At 48.0% G+C, this 18,896-nt stretch overlaps 1 long non-coding RNA gene across 1 annotated transcript in view; it reads right to left on the bottom strand.

Annotated features, from left to right (window-relative positions):
• Positions 1–2,754: 2,754 nt before the first annotated feature.
• The window catches only part of LOC102959651, a 34,942-nt gene continuing 18,800 nt past the window's right edge, over positions 2,755–18,896 (bottom strand). Inside the window, exons 2-3 of the long non-coding RNA XR_006212017.1 lie at positions 9,667–9,811; positions 2,755–3,134 (exon numbers count right to left, since the gene is read on the bottom strand). This is a non-coding gene — a long non-coding RNA (uncharacterized LOC102959651). The remainder of the gene's footprint in view (positions 3,135–9,666; positions 9,812–18,896) is intronic.

Here is an 18,896-nt window from a genome sequence, read left to right as displayed (position 1 = left end):
TAAACCGAGGATTTGAGTGTGAACTAAAATGTATTTCCATTAAAGGCATTTCTATTGCCATGGGGGAAATAACTCCAAGACATTCTGATATTCCCATGACTCAATCATAATTAATATTAATAATAATTACTAACGTTTATTGATGTTCCCTCCCTAAAAATTTCTGCTGTCATTAACTTACCCCAAATTCCCTAGGAAACAGGAGAGACCTGGTTCTTTTCCCTTTAGCACCCTTGAGCACAGGCACTGTTTCTCATCTCAGAATCTCACTGGCCAAGTGGTTAGCTCAATGAGTGAACACTCTGGCTGTTTTCAACCCAAAAAATCCTGTATCTAAGAAAACAGACTGTGGAGCAAGCAGAGAGAGAGCTCCAGGGCAGCACTGACCACTGGCCCATCCACACACTCTTTCTGTTATATGGATGGAGAGGGGGAGCCAGCAGAAGGGAAAGAAACCACTGAAGCAATAAGATACTATTGCAAAGCTCTCTGTGAATTAGGAGATGGTAATTTTGCAGAATAATGGATAACCAGGTTTCTCAATATCAAAACCACTGAAAAGATGAGCATCTCCAAGACAGTCAGGTGACATCCCAGGGTAGAGATTTGGTGAGACTAGGGAAGGAGGGTGTGGTGAGCCATGACTGGGGGTGTGTGTTTAGCTGTGCCCTGGCCCAATTCATTCATATTCCCGAACCCCCTGCCCAGCCTTGACCACTGGGGCCCTACCCCCTAGCCACAGGAGCCCAACAGGGCTAACTTTTCTGCCCCACCCTCTCCCTTTTTTCTAGTGCAGCCCTTGTCAATCATCCAAGTCCATGAGCAACACCAGTCTTCAGTCTCCAGGGTTCCTTTCCCTCTTAGTGACCCCATTAGAACTCCACCACCGTGGAGCCCAGATAACCTACTCTTGACCTCTCTGTGGCTCCTTCTCCTTATCTGGAAATGGGATAAATTTTAACTGGAAGAATATGTTGAAGGCACTTTGCTTAGTGCTTCAGAGCATTAAATAGCCAAGCCTGGAATTCTTGTTGTGCTGTCATTCATACCCCGCCCTCTCAGCGTAGGCCACAGGCAAGGACAGGAAGGGCAGCGGGAACCTGCCTGATTTCACAAAGAGCTTGGTTCAGGAATGCCGAGCCAGGGTGAGTAGGTGGAGGGAAATGACGTCTGGCCCTTCCCGGGTGAAGGTGCCCTTTGCCTTTGGGAAAAAACTGTTTAATTTGGGGAGGATCCCAAACAAAGGAGGCTCCAGAACAAGAGAGGTGGGGTTCGAGAGCAAAGGCAACTGCCCACCAGCCAAGCTTCCTTCCACGGTGGAGTGGACACAGGCTCCCCAGGTGCTGGGGTGACAAGGGCATCCAGCCAGTCTCTCCCTGCCTCATCTCAGATGGCAAAAATTAGCATCCCCCTCTGTGTTCTCTGTGGTCTCCTGACAAAAGTTAAAACAAACTGCGATCCACAAAAACTTAGTGTTTGGCACTATTATTAGTGAGTTAAATCATTAGCTTAAGGGTGAAAATGCCGTGCCAGTGTGCAGAGTAGATATTCTACCACCTTCTACAGGAAGTGAAATCCCACTGTGTGTCAGAAGAGTCAGTTAGGAAAGGAAAGGCTCAGTGTGTTCCAGGGAAACGCAGGTGCGGGGAGCACTGTTCGCGATCCACAAGAACCGTCACACGGGGGGCACGGCGCAAGCTTCCCAACCCGCCTGTGCCAGGGACTTTGCCACAATGCAGGACTCCTGTCTCAGGAGGACAAGAGAAAGTGTTCTGGCCTTAAGCCTTGCCAGGTGGGAATGACCTTTACTGTGTGAGCTTGGAAGGAATCTGCCCCAGACACTTTTGTTTTGCATGGTTTTACAATAATCTTAAAGTGTTCTTTAGGGTTTGAAATCCTCTCTGGGCTCTGGAACAGCAGGGGGTTGTAGGTGGGGTGGGTTGTTAATGGTATTTCTGAAAGGAGAATCTCCAGCCCTTGGTAGTTGACAGTTGGTCTCCCAGTAGTCAGATTCTTATTGCTGGAAACCTAGACCTAGGCCTTGAAGTCCACTTGACGTTGGAGAACATCCCCTGAATAATGCCATGGCTGGCACTCAAGTGCTTTAAGGATGGATGGGCCTTAGGTTCCAGATTTCAAAGAGGATTCTAGGCACCAACAGCATTCAAAAGCAAGTGGGAGGAAGGGAAGGGGGTCCCATTTACAGAGCACTTTATGGACAAGGTGCTGTAAACTTGTCTTTATTCCTCACGTGAACACCCTGAGACAGGGCTTAGAGTGTCCCTTTCAGAGATAATGAAGCCAAGCCCTCACTTTGATGAGGTAAACTTGCCCAGTGTCCCAGGGCTTGCAGTCAGTTGCCAGACTCTAAAACCCCTATCCTATGCCCTATATCACAATGGCTCCTGTACTAATGTTCCCCATCAAGGGACTCCACAGGGGTTGGCTAACAATCCATCATCATACTGTGGCATACCACTTGTCCCACCCTGCAAGTTTTGTGTCTAGCCCTGTAAGGGGCTGAATTGTGTCCCCTGCAAAAGACATGTCCAATCCTTACCCCTGGTGCCTGCGAATGTGACCTTATTTGGAAATGGGGTCTTTGCAGGGGTAATTAAGTCAAGGATCTTGAAATAAGATGTTTCTGGACTTAGAGCGAGCCCTAAAGCCAATGACTGGTATCCTTATAAGAGAAAAGGAAGGGAGAACTAACTCACAGAGACACGGGGAGCAGGCCACATGAAGATGAAGTCAGAGATGGCAGTGACATGGCTACAAGCCAAGGGATGCCAAGCATCGCCAGCAGCTACCAGAAGGTGAAGAAAGGCATGACGTAGATCCTCCCTCAGAGCCTCCGAGAGAAATAAACCCTGCTCACCTGACTTCAGACCTGTAGCCTCCAGCACTGTGAGAGAATCAATTTCTGTTGGTCTAAGCCACGTGTGTTGCAGTAACTTGTTAGGGCCGCCCCAGGGCACGGGTACAGGCTGATCTCTGTAGTGGGAGGTGTTTAAGCCATTTCTTATGTAATGTGACTGCATGTTCCTTCTAGACGCTGACCTGGACCTGTGCTAGCTCCACTGAGCCTCTCACTCACTCCATAAGGTGGGTGCCGTTATTACCGTGTTCATTTTCTGGAAAGAAACAGACATAAGTCATCAGGCCCCAGCTGAGCTGGTGCCTAGTGGGTCAAACTCTGATCCAGGCAGTGAAGTCCCATGCCCCACACCCCCAGACGGTGATGAGTCGGGGGTGGGTAACGCCTGCCTGGGGCACAGAGGGCATGGAGGAGGCTCAGCCCTGGTTCCAGGGTTGGCCCAGAGCTGCACGGGACCACTGGTGGCACCCAAGGCTTACCCTCTGCTCCCTCCCCACTTAGTGGACCAGGGATGAACAGTACTTTCCCTAAGGAACCCACCTCCACCTGACAGTCTGTGAGCACATCCGGCTGCTCGTTCCTTGTGTCCCGGAAGTGCCCAGGGAGTGGGGTTTCCTCCCTCTGGAGCAGCTGCAAAGACTCCAGACCAAGGCGCCTCTCCTGCCCTTCCCCCCAGATTTATCCAGCGAGGATTTATATGAGCAGAAGACCCCACAAATGCAACCTACAAAGTCCGCTATCCCTTATAGTGATTCCTGAAGGCCCAAAGCTCTGAAAACCCAAACTTTGATGTTTCCAATTTGGTAGCAAAAACCTGACCTAAATTCATATGCAACTCTTTATGATCTATATCTATCCCCCTTGGCTGAATATTTCACTGGAGAAGTATTAGTAGGATTCATTTCAGGGCACTGCCCCAGATGCCACCAGGTATTAGGTAAGACAGGACATATGCACTACGATTTCTTTATAAAATCGGGAAAGGCTGAATTTTCAACTTCTGGTTTTGAAACATATCTGGTCCGAGAACTTCAGGTTAGAGTTTGGGGTCTTCTTCCGTTTCCTCCAGGCCTGTCCTCTGCCTAAGAGGGGTGAGACACGTGAGGGACAGAGAACAAACCCAGTTTCTCACTTCCAACGGAGGGGGTGAGTGTAGACATGTTTCATTCTTAGAAAAAGGTTTAATTTGAAGTTAAGGTTGCATTAAGGAAGAAAAGTAGAATTTATCAAGTCGAAGAGACCTGGGTGCAAACTCAAGGTTAAAAGTTCCTGACTCTATTGCACCTATGCGATAATGTGCAAAACATCTGTAAAATGGGAACATTGCACCCACCATGCAGGGCTCTGTGGGTGGGAGTATTAAAGAAGCAGGGTGAAGGAAAAGCACAGTGACTCCATAAACACATCCCCTCCTTCATAAAACTCCTCCACGAGGGTGCCTGTGTGGCTCAGTTGGTTGAGTGTCCAACTCTTGGACTCTTGATTTTGGCTCAGGTCATGATCTCACGGTTTGTGAGTTTGAGCCCCACATTGGGCTCTGTGCTGACAGTGCAGAGCCTGCTTGGGATTCTCAGTCTCTCTCTCTCTCTCTCTCTCTCTCTCTCTGCCCCTCCCCTCTTTCTCGCTCTCTCTCAAAATAAATAAACTTTAGAAATTCCTCCTCTAAAGCTGGCCAAAGTGTAAATTCTCAGAAAGAAAGTAATATTCTTTCCAATTCTTAGCTACAGGTATTTGACACTTGTAACCAAGAGATTAGTCTCATGGTGTCATAATCAGACTTTGTTTGCCAAGTGCCTTCTAATAAATTATCACAGGACTTTAGGGGCTCTGCCAGCCTGGGGTGTATACCCCAGCACATCTGGGGACAGAGACCAAGGGCAGTGAAGACCACCCCAAGGCTTGCACTTGACTAATGTGTTCCATTATTAAAGGAGGTATCTATTTTTTTTCAATATATGAAGTTTATTGTCAAATTGGTTTCCATACAACACCCAGTGCTCATCCCAAAAGGTGCCCTCCTCAATACCCATCCCCCTCCCTCCCCTCCCTCCCACCCCCCATCAGCCCTCAGTTTGTTCTCAGTTTTTAAGAGTCTCTTATGCTTTGGCTCTCTCCCACTATAAGGAGATATCTATTTTAAATATCCTTTCCACAGGCTTGAGCCCCCAGGAGACTCTGGAGAAGGCAATTTCCAAAGGACAGGGAGTGTGACATTAAAAGACGCTGGAGATTTGCAGGGTGAACTTTCACAGGAGCTACTCCTCTGACACAGAGAGAGGGCCTAGGAAATCATGCTGGAGAGAACAAAAGATCTAGAATACACATTTTCTTTTATTCAGCCAATTTCTTCTTGTTTTATTTGAAAATACAGGGTCTTTTCCCAGATTTATATTATTGTCACTAAACCAATGGTCTCATCAAGCTAACCCATAAAAGATATGTGGGGTCTTTAATTGTCCAAGGGCTGGCAGGAAGCAAAGGTGAGGAACCTCCCCCCACTCCTCCCGCCTCCACTCCAGGCCCCTGCCCTGCCCGATGATACACTGCACTTCACATTTCATGAGGCCGTGAACTTAACCTTGAGGACCTGTGCTCTGGGAGAGGGGAGATTCCATTTATATTTTATCCTGAGAGATATGGGCTGCCTACAAGTCTTGAAGTAACTTCAGGACCAGGACCACTATTTTTATTCCCCTGGTTTTCAAAGGGGGAGGTGAAGCTTCCTGATGCTTATTTATCTTCACAAGGGAATGCTGCAGCCAAGTTATACATTGGTCAGTTTTGGACAATGATGGAAGGAAAAAGAACACTCTTACAAGCCAACAGTGCTAGCTCTCCCCTTTTCATTCTGCCCCTCGTACCTGAGGGTAACAGGTGTTCACACTTAGGAGTCTCCTGTCCTGGAAGGGTGTGCTAGAATCTCCTGGCGGGCCAAGAGGATGACAGGGAGAGGGTTGTGTAGTTTGGGCAGAAATCTGCTTACAGTAGTGACTTTCAGATGACCTTCCCTCCCCCTAAGAATCACCAAGCACTGGGACAATTCATTCCTTAATTCCTTCACACTCTCATTCATCCAGCAACTTTTTGGCCCACAGCACAGACACAGCTCCTTTTACTACCATGGTTTTGCACAGGCTGCTTAAAAGGGCTTTTATTTGGGGTGCCTGGGTGGCTCAGTCAGTTAAGTGTCTGACTTTGGCTCAGGCCGACTTCGGCTCAGGTCATGATCTCACAGTTTGTGAGCTTGAGCCCAGCATTGGGGTCTGTGCTGAGAGTATGAAGCCTGCTTTGGATTCTCTGTCTCCCTCTCTCTCTCTGCCCTTCCCTCTCTCATGCTCGTTTTCTCTCTCTCTCTCTCTCTCTCTCTCTTTTCTCTCTCTCTCAAAATAGATACATTTAAAAAAAAAGGGGGGGGGGCTGATGTTCATTCTTTAAAACCCAGAATCAAATGTCACCCTGTCAAATGTTTTCTGCTTCTTCCCTCTCACCTCCAAATGCCCTGAACAAAGCAGTTCTCTACTATGTTGATTATTCTAAATCTAAAATTGATTCATTTTTCCGCCTTTCTAGTCCTGCAGCCAGTGAACTCCTGGGGGGAAATGGATCACTCTGTCTTATTAGCCTCTGTATGCCCAGCCCCTCATCGGAGCCTAGCAGAAGGCACTCAGTAGATATCACTCCGTGAATGATTTAATGAAGCATTTTTCAGGGCAAACATTTTCTAAGTGTGATCAATTAAAATGCACGTGTCGGGGTGGGGAGCAAGGACTGACCGCTCACATGACAAACTCCGCTGAGCGAACTTGGTCCTGGGACTTCTTTAACCAGGTGCCAGGAGGATGTGCAGGGAGGTGCCATTGAGCAGGAGTAGCGGATACTGCAGTGCCCTGCCAGCAGCCCCTCATCCCCTCCTACTGGTTCCGTGTGCCCACGTCACTCCTGAACTTGGCTCTCTCATCCCTGTGACCCTTTTCAGAGAACTGCCCTTGGGTTTCAGGAGCTGGCTGGGCACCCGGGGCAGGGCACTGGGAGCGCCCGGGGACTCCCTCCAGGGTGACTGCCAGCACCTGACTGTTGTGGGTGGTTGTGAATGCTCAGCTCCCTCGCCTGAAGGGAAAATTCCAAGATTCAACTCAGTTCTAGAGCTTTCTGCAGGATCAGGATCAAGTTGGGGCTGGGAATTTGCCTGAAACTGACCTCTTACCGGCTTCCTCTCTCTTCTCCAACCTGTCCTTTCCTCCTCCCCACCTCCCTCACCAGCACTCCCTTAACAAATAAAGAGCTGCGGCTGGGGTGGGGCCTTTCTTCTGTGCCTCAGCTTTGAGGTTTGTAAAATGGAGACTAAACTGTATCTATTTTTATTGTGAGGATTCAATGAAGTGATCCTTGTAAAACCCAACACAGAGCATGACACTTAGCAAGCATTTTAGCAACAGAACTCTAACGTTGTAGCTAGCACCCTGGCACCCCCCATCCCCCCCCCCCCAACATAACCACACAAAAAAGGCTGCATTTTCCACTTCCCACCCTAGTAGGTTGATGTAGCTGAGTAAGTCCAGGCCTGTTGGATTTGAGCAGAAGTGCTGAATGCCGCGTGCAGGTAATGTCCCAATGTCGGGCTGGCTGGAATGTGGGGGTGACAGTGGGAATTGGCACAGCCAGCCTTGACAGTGAGGTAGAAGCAGCTCGCAGAACAAAGGGGCCCAGGACCTGGACACCCCTGAGCCACCCTACGGCCTGAAACCACCTACTCAGACAGTTACACCAGAGAGAAACTTCTGGTTTACGACATTGTATTCGCATAGGGGCCTCTTTATAACAGGGGCCAAACCTGTGCCTTTACTTCCACGGTCTCCCGGTGGAATGATTACTTGAGGAGAAAACTCTGAAATGTCTCCTAAAATAGCCCACTCCAGCACTGGAAAGAGGAGACTCTTGCTTACCTGCACCATTTCTCTCCCTTCCCTCACTTTGTCTCTCTTTTTGCATGAAGATGGGATAAGAACAGGAAGGTATGTTATAAGAGAGAAAATTAAGAAATGACAGCTCTAAAGAGGAGGTAACTTTAAGTTTGCCCTTGAGCTGGTAGAAATAAAGGGAAAGTAGACAGGGGTGGGTAGACCCTGCCCAGAAAACAATTGTACACATGTGCTAATTCTAGAACGCTTCTCTGCTGCCCTTTCCCTCACTTCCAAAGCTCATCAACAGCAGCGGAATGAACCTGTCACGTTCCTCCCACAGAGCCCGTCTCTGATGCAATGGCATTTGGAGACCCTGTTGCCGATGCTGCAACACTTTGTAATTTTGTATAAAAGTCATGCAGTGATTGCTGCAATTTTTCCAAAAGTGAAAATACTCAGAAGAGATTCGTTTATTTAATTAGCGACTTGACACCACTACTCAGTTCACGGTGTTTACTTGGTCACTGCTACTGCCCAGGGGCAAGTTGGTGTCCTGAGGCATAGAATATGGACATTCTTTTTATTTAGAAGGGCCTGAGGCACAGGCAAGGAGGCATTGAGGAGGAAAGATGGCTTTCTGGCTTGGTCCACCCTCTAGGGCCAAGCTGTTCAACTTTAGCACTGCTGACATTTCTGATTGGGTAATTCTTTGCCCTGGGGACTGTCCTGTGCACTGCAGGATGTTTAGCAGTCTCCCTGGCTTCTACCCAGTAGACACCACTAACACTACCACCTTCCCAGATGTGAAAACAGAAAATGTCTCCAGACATCACCAAATGTCCATTGGGATGTAGGTGCAAATTCACCCCTTGTTCCCGACCACTGATCTAGGGTCTGGCTAGGGAGAAAGGCAGTAGAAGCAGCCCCTGAAGTTGTGTTTTTAGTTTGGTTTTTGTTTTCCCTAAAAACATCTCCAAACAGTTAGGACTGGGGAACAAACAATTATGGGCCCAACTGATAGAGTGAAGCCCAAAGGATAGCAACCATTCTCTGATCTTTTTTTTTTTTTTTTTTTTTTTTTTTTTTTTTTTTTTTTGGGACAGAGAGAGACAGAGCATGAACGGGGGAGGGTCAGAGAGAGAGGGAGACACAGAATCGGAAACAGGCTCCAGGCTCTGAGCCATCAGCCCAGAGCCCGACGCGGGGCTCGAACTCACGGACCGCGAGATCGTGACCTGGCTGAAGTCGGACGCTTAACCGACTGCGCCACCCAGGCGCCCCCATTCTCTGATCTTTAACAGAAGTCCAAAACATAGACTATCCCCCAGAGACCACTTGGAGGCCTGCAAGCAAGGGCAGTGAACATGCCTGAAAGGAAAAGAGCAGCGGAAGAAGAAAAAAGCAGATGCCCGATAGTACCTGATTTCAGTCAATAATGGCTGTCTCATTCCTTTTCTGCCAGTGATTGATCTATGGATGCCATATGATCCTGGGAAAGATATTCTTCCCTGACAATAGGTAGCTGGGGACGAAGACCCCTTTCTGCTCTTCTCTCCCCATCCCATCCAATGCAAGGATGGAATTGTGGAGCTGCAGCAGCCATTTTGCAACCAAGAGACAACAACCAGAGGTCAGAGTCTATTGAAAACCTATGGAAAGAGTCCACGTGGTGATATGGCTGAGCCAATGAACCAACTTTAGGACCATCTACCTTTAAGCTTCTTGTCAAGTAAACAGTATATGTCCCTATGACTTAAGCTAGGGTTAGCTGGGTTTTCTGTCATTTACAACCAAAGACATTACTAATCAATGGAAATGTTTTCAACTAAAATTAATAGGATATCTAACTAAAAATAATAATAATAAAGGCAGAAGGTATTTTCTCACCTAACAGGAGGTCCTGAGGTAGGTAGTTGGTCTGGTGGCTGTGCAATGTCAGAGTCCTGAGTTGACTTCTATGTGACTCTCCTGGCCTTTCTGTCATGGTCACAATATTCCTGACACAGCTCCAAATGTCATGTCCACATTCAAACTGTGTTTAAGACAAGAAAGAAAGAGGCTTATCCCTCTCTTTTTATCAGGAGAAAAAAAAAAATTCCCCTCAAGCTCCTAGTAAACTATCCCATGGTCTAATTGACCCAAACCGGACCACATACAAAGATGATCTGCGAGAGTGAGCATTTGGCATTTTAAGTCTCTGTCATGGGAGGTGGGTTCTTCCAGAAAGGTCTCTTCCAGAGAAGGATTGTTGGGTCAGCAGACAACAGCTCTGCCACAAAATAATTGCTCATATTATACACCCTATGATCAGAATGTATTTCCCTATTGAGGCTTCTTGTCCCATTGCATCCCTAACTGTCCTCAAAGTGGGTTGACCCAACTTCCACATAACAGCAGAAGAGAGAACTAGAGCCAATCAGTTCAGTTCTGATGGTCTTTCTCCCTGACACGTGGTATTGCATTGAAGACCGTTGCCCTGACACCAGCACTGCCCAGCCCTGCTGAGAAGCCCCATTGCTGTCTGGGAAGCCTGTCCAGGATGCACTGGTTCTCTTAGGGAGGACAATCACATACCTTAAGCACTAAGCCAACCAAAGGTGCTCCAGTGGCTGCTCCCTAGGTCAGCTCCATGTGCTTGACCCCCTCCCAGGCCCAGAGTTGGTTCCAAGTTAGCTGGCACACAGAGCCGCATGTCCCCTTCCTCTAAATGAACTCTCCTGGGGCACCTGGGTGGTTCAGTTGGTTAAGCATCTGACTCTTGATTTTGGCTCATGTCATGATCTCAGTGTCATGAGATCGAGCCCTGCATCGGGCTCCTCGGTGACCGTAGAACATGCTTAAGATTCTCTCTCTCTGCCTCTCTGCCCCTCCTCTGCTCGTGTGCCCTGAAGGAAAGAATAAAACATGCTCAACCTCTAGCAGGGCCTCCCCTCTGATACAATCCACTGATACATAAACAAATATGGCTCCAGAATGTAATCCTGGCCAGAGGTACCCCCTCTACAAAGGCACCTGCTACATCAGATCACAGCCCCCTGTAGATTTCCTGTAGGTCTGGCCTGTATCCTCCTGTGTAGTTCTCTTTCCTGCCCTGCCCTGGAGTCCAGAACAGTCTTCTGATCCATTCAAGACTGGCCCTTCTGAAAACTGAGGCCTTGAGTGTGCTCTCACTCCCCTGCTGGGACATCTGGAAGCTTGTGTTTGTTTTCAGAAACTGCTGCCTGATAGCTTTTTCATTGACAATGGGGACCAATTTGACATTATACATAATCCTGGATTACTGACTTGGTTAATATTTCATGATGTCTATTAGTCTTTACATTTATAGAAAGATGGGCCATAAAAAATTAAAGCTTTAATTGCTTTGCTTTGGGTTTCCTTTTTTTTTTTTTTAAGTTTATTTACTTATTTTGAGAGAGAAAGAGAGAGAGAGAAAGCAAGAGTGGGAGACGGGCAGAGAGACAGGGAGAGAGAATCCTGAGCAGGCCCTATGCTGTCGGTGCAGAGCCCAACACGGGGCTGGATCTCACGAACTGTGAGATCATGACCTGAGCTGAAACCAAGAGTAAGACGCTCAACTGACTGAGCCACCCAGGCGCCCTCCCTTTTTTTTTTTTTTCCTTTTTAATTTTTTATCGTTGAGAATTTTTCTCTTGGCTGAGCTGTCTTCCAAATTTGGGACCCGAGTTACTCAAAAAAATCGGGGACTTTGGAGATACAGACTGAGGACAGGCAGCGGTGACGCTCTGGAGTAAAGGGATGATTCAACATACTGTTTTTCTCTTGCCACAAGGACAATTGCACACCAGGAAACCAAGGTTGGATCTGTCATTGTGGAATTTCAGACCTGAGGACAGCCCAACACTAGAGACCATGAAAAAGGACCCTCGGATAGCCTGGCCCTGTGCACTGGCTCCTGGGGCCAGGACCCTTTGGGTTCTTCTGCATTGATCAGGCATTTCAGATGTCTTAAGGCCACAGGCCTCAAACGTACAAGACATGGAGTAGCCTAACAGGTTAGTGCAGCCCCTGGGAGTCCCCTGGGGGACTCACCTTTGCAGCTGGGCTTCCTGGGCCAACAGATTCAGGGCTTACTCAGTGCCGCTGTTGTCTTGAGAAATAAATATTTGGTCTTTGATGTTTTGTACCTCTATCATGTATGTAACTGCGCCTCTTTATTTGGGGGGCTGGGGTGTGCCTGTATTTGACTTGGCCATTTCAAACAAATTAACTTCATTCTCTTAGCTTGGTCTCCCTGGGGGTGAACTGTCATATGAGATTGGCAATCGTGAGGATTTGCAAAGTGGAGGCTTCGGTTTCGTTTTCTGAAAACATGGACCTGGGAGGTGGGGGTGGGGGGCGGGAGGCTGCTGTTCAGGGAAGAACAGGTACATTCTGCCCTGGTAGAAAGGCCCGGAAATCAGCCTCAAAGGTTAAGTGACCGGAAGCACAGATGTGGGAGGCAGAAGGCATGTGTTTGTGTACGTGGCAGAGAGATGTGTGACCTTCTATCCTAATAGAACAACTTTCCCAAGGAAATCACCCAATCTCTAAAGTAATTGCTAATTAGACAAAAGTGCAGTGTTCTCCAAAGCCTACTTGAATTACAGCTGTGACATAATAGATTCTTAGGGGAAAACAATTGTTTTATGTCCCTTCAATTTAAACTATGGAAATTACTTCATTGAAAAGAGAACATTTCTTCTTAACGTCTATATTAAGCAAAGCTTTACCAAACCAGATTTACAGCGAGATAATACTTTTAACTGTGTAACATATAAGACTCATCATGGGTTGTCACAGATTTAGGACACCAGCCATCCAGTGCTGTGAAAGTTTCTGCGAGGACAGTACAGCATATGGAGCCTAGGCAAACCAGACATTTCGTCTCAAAGATTAATGTCTTTTTAAGCCCCATCAGATTTGCACGACGTGCTCAAATTTAACTGCTTTTCTATGTTAGCATTTAGTATTCCATAAAACTCAAAAACCCCGGCTACACCTAATACAGGCAGCTTATGTCAGTATGCCACCCTAAAAAATACCATTATTTACTTTCATGATGTCTGGGACATCCTTTCATGTGAAAAAGAAGTGGAAACACAGCTTTAGAACATCAGCATCTCACTTCTCGGTTAGTTCGATTTCTCTCATCCGCTGAACTCCTTGAGGTATGCAAAGCAAGTCGATCCTTTAAATGGGCTCTACGCAGGAATTTGCTGGAATCGTGGGGAGCCAAACACGGCAACGTTACTTATTGTGAAAATGAGGGAGACAAGCAGAAGAAAACACATTTTGGATTATTGAAGAGCTGAATTTTGCTCCCACCAGGCAGCATGCTATGGCACCGGATTTTGTTATTGTGACACAGATGGGTCTCTGAAACATTTTTTAATAGAACATTTATAGAACAGGAGACCAGAGACAGTCTCTGCCACGGAACGGGGAGTTAGGCAAACAGTCGGCCTTGCACAATCGTTGGGGCCTAGCTATGGCCTCCCAGGAACATTATCAAGAGAAGTGAGGGAACACAGACGTGGCACTTGCAAAACCAGATCAAGATAGCTGTCCCCTTATGTGCACTGAGTACTGTGGTGAGCACACCTGTGGAAGGAAGGCTGGGGGCATGGGCCTGTCAGCGAGGATGACTGATGAAGAGGGCTGGCCACGCCCTGGGGACTCAGGCCATGGGTGCAAAGGGACAAACACACTGCTTTAGAAGGAGATGCAAAGCCTTCAAATCCAAGATGATATAGTAAACAACCACCACCACCAAGCTGGCCACAGCTGCAAGTTTCAACAGATCCACAAAACCAAAGGACATCGGTATGTTCAACTTACTTCCTCTTTCTACTTTCCTCTTAATGCTCACAGGACTCGGGCCCTGGTCGACAAGGGTACAAACAGACCCTCTTCTATCTCTTCTGGTGGATCTTCAGCCCTGACGGGATTCCCAAGACAAACCTCCAGTGCTCAAAATGAGAGCCAGCTGGGGCACCCGGGTGGCTCAGTCGGTTAAGCATCCAGCTTTGGCTTGGGTCATGATCTCATAGTTCGTGAGTTCGAGCGCCACATTGAACAGAGCGCTCTCTGTTGTCAGCACAGAGCTCGCTTCCGATCCTCTGTCTCCCTCTCTGTCTGTCCCTACCCCGCTCACGTGCTCGCTCGCTCTCAAAACTAAATACACATTAAAAAAAAAAAAAAATGAGAGCGAGCCATTTAGAAGAGTAACTCTATCTTCACTGTTATCTGGAAATACTGTGTCGAGGGTTAAGTGAACAACACACAAATACACACTCACACCCACAGGCACCCAGAAAAGACAAGACTGAGCTAGGTCAACTAGTTATTCTACAAGTGCTTATCAGCAGAAGGCCAAAAACAACGGCAAAGAAAATGATTTTACTCCTGGAGCTGGCGAAGTGAAGTCTCCCTACTGTTTGAGTTTCCAATGTGTGGACCGACAGAAGTGGTCATGTTTCCATACTATTACTGAACCTTACGTGAGTCTTCCCCCACGGTTCTTTTCTTCAGTATCGGTGTTTGTACTGCCGAGCGATTCACTTAGAAGATAATGAAATTTCACAGGAACAGGCAGAAGTTCACTCAGAAACACATTCACAGCGTGTCTGTAGCACAAACAGCAAGGGAACGTCGGCATCCGCCGAAAAAGGGAAACAAAAACCAGGCCACTTACTTTCCATGAATCCTTTTGGAGTCTATGTCTCCATGGCTTCCGAAAAGTCAGGCCCAAAAGGCCAAAATCGTTTCTGCAAAGGGGCTGAGGATGGTTTGTTGCGCTGAGGGAAGATACAGGAAGCCTGTGCTGAGGAACCCACCCACGTCACACCAGCAAGCGGGGACCTCGCTCCCGGGGCCCTTTGGCTGTGCCGAGGAGGACCGCCCTTTGCAGCCATGCTCAGTGGACTCGAGGTTACAGCAGGATGAAGAACCCCTTAAAAATGTTAACTCTTCAGTGGTCGAAGAATCTGGGCTCAGATCAGCTGGTATGGCCAAGGTCATGACTGCACAAGCCTGTTCCCCCAGCTGAGCACATGGCCACCTCTGCTCCTGTCCACTTCCACATCTGGAGCCTGGGCTGCCCTACAAAGGACCACAGACCGTGTACTGGGAGTGGAGATAGAGGAGGAGGAGAAGGGGGAAAAGAAGAGGAGGGAGAGAATGAAGATGAAGGGAAAAGAGGGGGGTGAAGGGAGAGATAACCAGACATTATGTGCCTCCCGAGGCAAGAATACACTGCCATCTAATGTCTTGCCAAAAGGATTAGAAACAAGCCTAATGAAACCTCTGATTTCAGCTGCCAAATCCCAGGAAATACACAGCACAGAGGAACACGTTGAATTGTACCATGAATAGGCAGCCAGCAAGATCCAGACTGTGAGAAACTCTGCAGGTTAAATGTTCCTCTGCTTTAGACGGAGGAGGGAAACCTGTAGATCCAATGGCACTGAAAGACAACAAATGCGTTGAAATGGCAAGACAGAACTCGAGAGACCAGGAATGCACCGCCAGGCGATGGGACTGTAAAGAAATGTCAGGAGGTGGTAACTCCACGAGTCAGGAGAGTGTTCACTTTTAGGAAAAGGGAAGGAGTGGGGAGAGGCCGTAGAGGGGCTTCTGGGGTGACTGGCAAAGCAGTGACATGAGCAGTGATTAAGGGATGGTCCCCTCACAGCTCCTAAGCTACACACCGGCTTTATGTGGGTTTCGGTGTCTTTTAAAGGGGGAGGAAGGAGAGAGAGAAGATTGCCTAGCATTTTCTCCCCTTGCAATGTGCATTCCCGGCAGCGATGAACTAGGGCATCCGGGGCCCCAAATCTGGAGCCGGCTAACAACATTTCAGTGTTTCTAGGACACTGTGAACATGGACGCATTGTACTGCGTTCCCATATGCAAAAAGTGGTGATTCCGAGTGTGGTGAGTTGAGAGGACATGGCACCGAGATCTCCACAACACATTTTATGGACAGACGGCATTGCCTGGTAGCTGTGGGAGGAAGGGAAGTTCTGAGAAGGAACACTTTCACTCAGTCCTCTTTTTCTTCCTCATGCCAGGTTCTCAGGTTTGCTAACTGAATAAACCACACAATGCCATAGCTAGGACCTCGGAATTCGCCCAGCTCAGTGTTCCTTATAATGCCTACCCCTCCCCCACGCCCCCACCACCGACCAACAAGTGTCAGCATCTCTGGGGCTCATTCAGGATGCGGACCTGGCCCCACGCGAGATCTGCGTGAAGTAGGGCTAGACTCGGCCTTACGCAGCCCCCCAAGTGATTCCCACACTCCCTGAGGTTTGACACCCATGGGTGTGATCCAGCGTCTCTCATCAGGTGAGGAAAGAGCATCTCAGAGAGGAAGAGGGCTCCCCAAACCGTTGTTCAGGAAATTAGCACAAAACCAGGACCGGAACTGTGTTTCCCTAATCCTGCTGCCCGCTCCCCCCAGGCCTTCACTCATTCCCCGCCTCCTTCAGCCATATAAGGCCCGGGAGGTACAATTTCAGGTGGAACAGACTCAGTCCCGCCTTTATGGCGCCTACTGACAGATGAGACTGACAACAATTTTTTAAATTCCCATGATGTAGAATTACAGATTGGGATGTGTTCTGAGAGAGAAGAGCAGAGACCTGTCACGTTATTCAGGTGCACAGGGTTCACTTCCATGAGCAGGTCACATCCAAGCAGAGACATGAGGCCGGGTGGGGCAGCTCTGAGGTCAGAGGGAATTCGGCTCGGTGGAGAGACTGAGAGTAGCTGGAGGACACTGAGGGCCCAAGGCCAGCGGAACATGGAGGTGGCGTCCCTGGGCGCTCCCGAAATCACCCTGTCCCCAACTGTATCTCAGATCGGCCTGTCCATACGAATCATCTTAGGAACTTAAAAAAATATTTCTGCCCCTACCCAACCCCGTGATTTAACAGGACCGGGGTAGGTCCCAGGAATTTATACTTTAAAGCTCCTCCGTTTATCCTAGTGTGCAATGAGGTTTGGGAACTTCTGGCCTAGGAGATTTGAGGAAAATGGAAATGATTGAGGCTAAGTGACGAGCTGACTTTGATTTCCTGCTCAGACCCTCACCGTGCTCATTTATCAGTGGGGACAGAAATACCTGCTTCACGGGGTTGGAGCAGGGTTACACCAGATAAACTCTGCAAAGAACCAGCTGGGGCCTTGGTACCTTGGTATATGCTCAATACATAGTGACTGTAATTCAGTCCAGGCCTCTGGTTTCCAGAAGGGCTATTTTTAGAAGGAAGGATTATTTTTATCACTCTGCAAAGTATCCAGTGGTTTTCGGGATAGTCTGGTTTGCACCCTTCCGAGAACAATTCGTATCCCTTCCACCCTCCATTCTTGCACCACCCCCCACCCAAGCTGAGAGCAAGAGATTTAGGGTCACGGCCGGTTTAACTCTCCACCCCACCCCCGCCCCCAGCCACGCTCTATTCCCAGCTAGCCATATGGGTGAATAATCTTTTCCCTAAAAATAGACAACGGCACAGGCTCCATCCAGATTGGATTTCACCTCTTGTTTTTAAGGCTGTCAATCTGGCAACCAGTACTGAGGCTAAATTATCTTCTTGAAAATCTTAAATGATGAGAAGAAAGCCTCAGGGGTATGAATTCTTGGCATTGGAACGGTTATATGGCAAAATCTCCAGATCTGAAAAATTGAGCAAGAGATTTGAACCACAACTATTTATTCTTGCAAAATCAGCACAGACTCCTGGACTGTTTCAGCGGGAAGGCAACACCAAGACCATGTGGTACAATGAGATTGGAGGGGGACACGGGGGACCCCGAATTTGCTTCTAGGTATTGTCAGAATTACTTTCAGGTCTAACGTCTGGTGCCTTCATCCTTACAGGAGAGGACAAAACAGAGTACAAATTACAAGGCAGGCAGGGAGGATGTGAGTGATGGGGAGAGGGAGTGAGAAGCCAAAAGGGAAAATGGGAATGTCTGGGGTTGAGGTTTGCCCATCACCTTTCTCTCTGGATCACTGCCCCAGGTTCTCCTGTACTATTTAGGCTTCTCTGTGGATGACCCAGACTCTTCTGTGTGCTGGGAGCCTCCTTCCAGCGTCACCCTCCATAGATCCCTTCCTTTATTCTCTCAAACACAGCTGACACAAGACAATGTGTTTACTGTCTTTACTGAGTGGTCAAGTGACAGAAGATTATGATGCAGAAAAGAAAGCTATGAAAACTGGACTGGTAGATTCCACCCAGTGACCCTAGAGATTATGGGCCATGAACATGTGTAAGGATTCGGGCCCCTCCATCAACATTTATGTTCATGTTCTTATAGCTGTTTTTCACAGCTTTTTAATTTTTTTTTGAGAGACAGAGGGAGCAAGAGCTGGGGCGAGAGAGAGAGAGAGAGAGAGAGAGAGAGAGAGAGAGAGAGAGAAAATGAGAATCCAAGCAAACTCCATTCCCGATGCAGGGCTCGATCTCGTGAAGGTGGGATCGTGACCTGAGCCAAAATCAAGAGTCAAGACACTCAACTGACTGAGCCACCCCGGCGCCCCTATATTTCCTGGTTTTTGCATTCATTTCTTCATTACCAATCAACAGTCATTTCTGGCTGTCTCCCTAGCCCGCAACCACCCACCTCCTCTACCACGCCCCTTGTCCCCCCTCATTCAGGAGTTCGTCTCCACTCAGCCCACCCTTCTTTCATGCTCCTTCTTGTGACTAGCTTCTTCCAAACCCAGTGACTCAAGAAACAGGATAGCCCTTCCTCTCTGCATTACAGGGCGTGATTTTAAGACGGGCAGGTGGACAAATGGGCCTGAAGCAGGGGTGTGATGGAAAGGGCCTCATTAACAACTGGGATTGTATCTATCGTGGGCCCAGAGGGTGGGGGTACAGAGGTGGCTTCGGCGTTCAGCCAGCACAAGGAAAAATGAAAATGTGTGAGTATGACAACAATACAACCCAAGGGATGTTTTAGGAAGATTTCAATGCGATTAGATATGAACAATTTTGGAAAGTTATACAGGTATCCTCTTGTGCAAGAAACACTTTTTATTTAAATAAAGCTTTAAGTAATTTATCAATAAATTCATACCTCATCAGTTTGTTTTATGA

This window comes from Panthera tigris, chromosome A2, assembly GCF_018350195.1.
Source record: "Panthera tigris isolate Pti1 chromosome A2, P.tigris_Pti1_mat1.1, whole genome shotgun sequence".
NCBI classification, from domain to species: Eukaryota; Metazoa; Chordata; class Mammalia; order Carnivora; family Felidae; genus Panthera; species Panthera tigris.
Note: the sequence above shows the minus strand (reverse complement) of the source record. Positions and strands in the feature narration are given on the sequence as shown.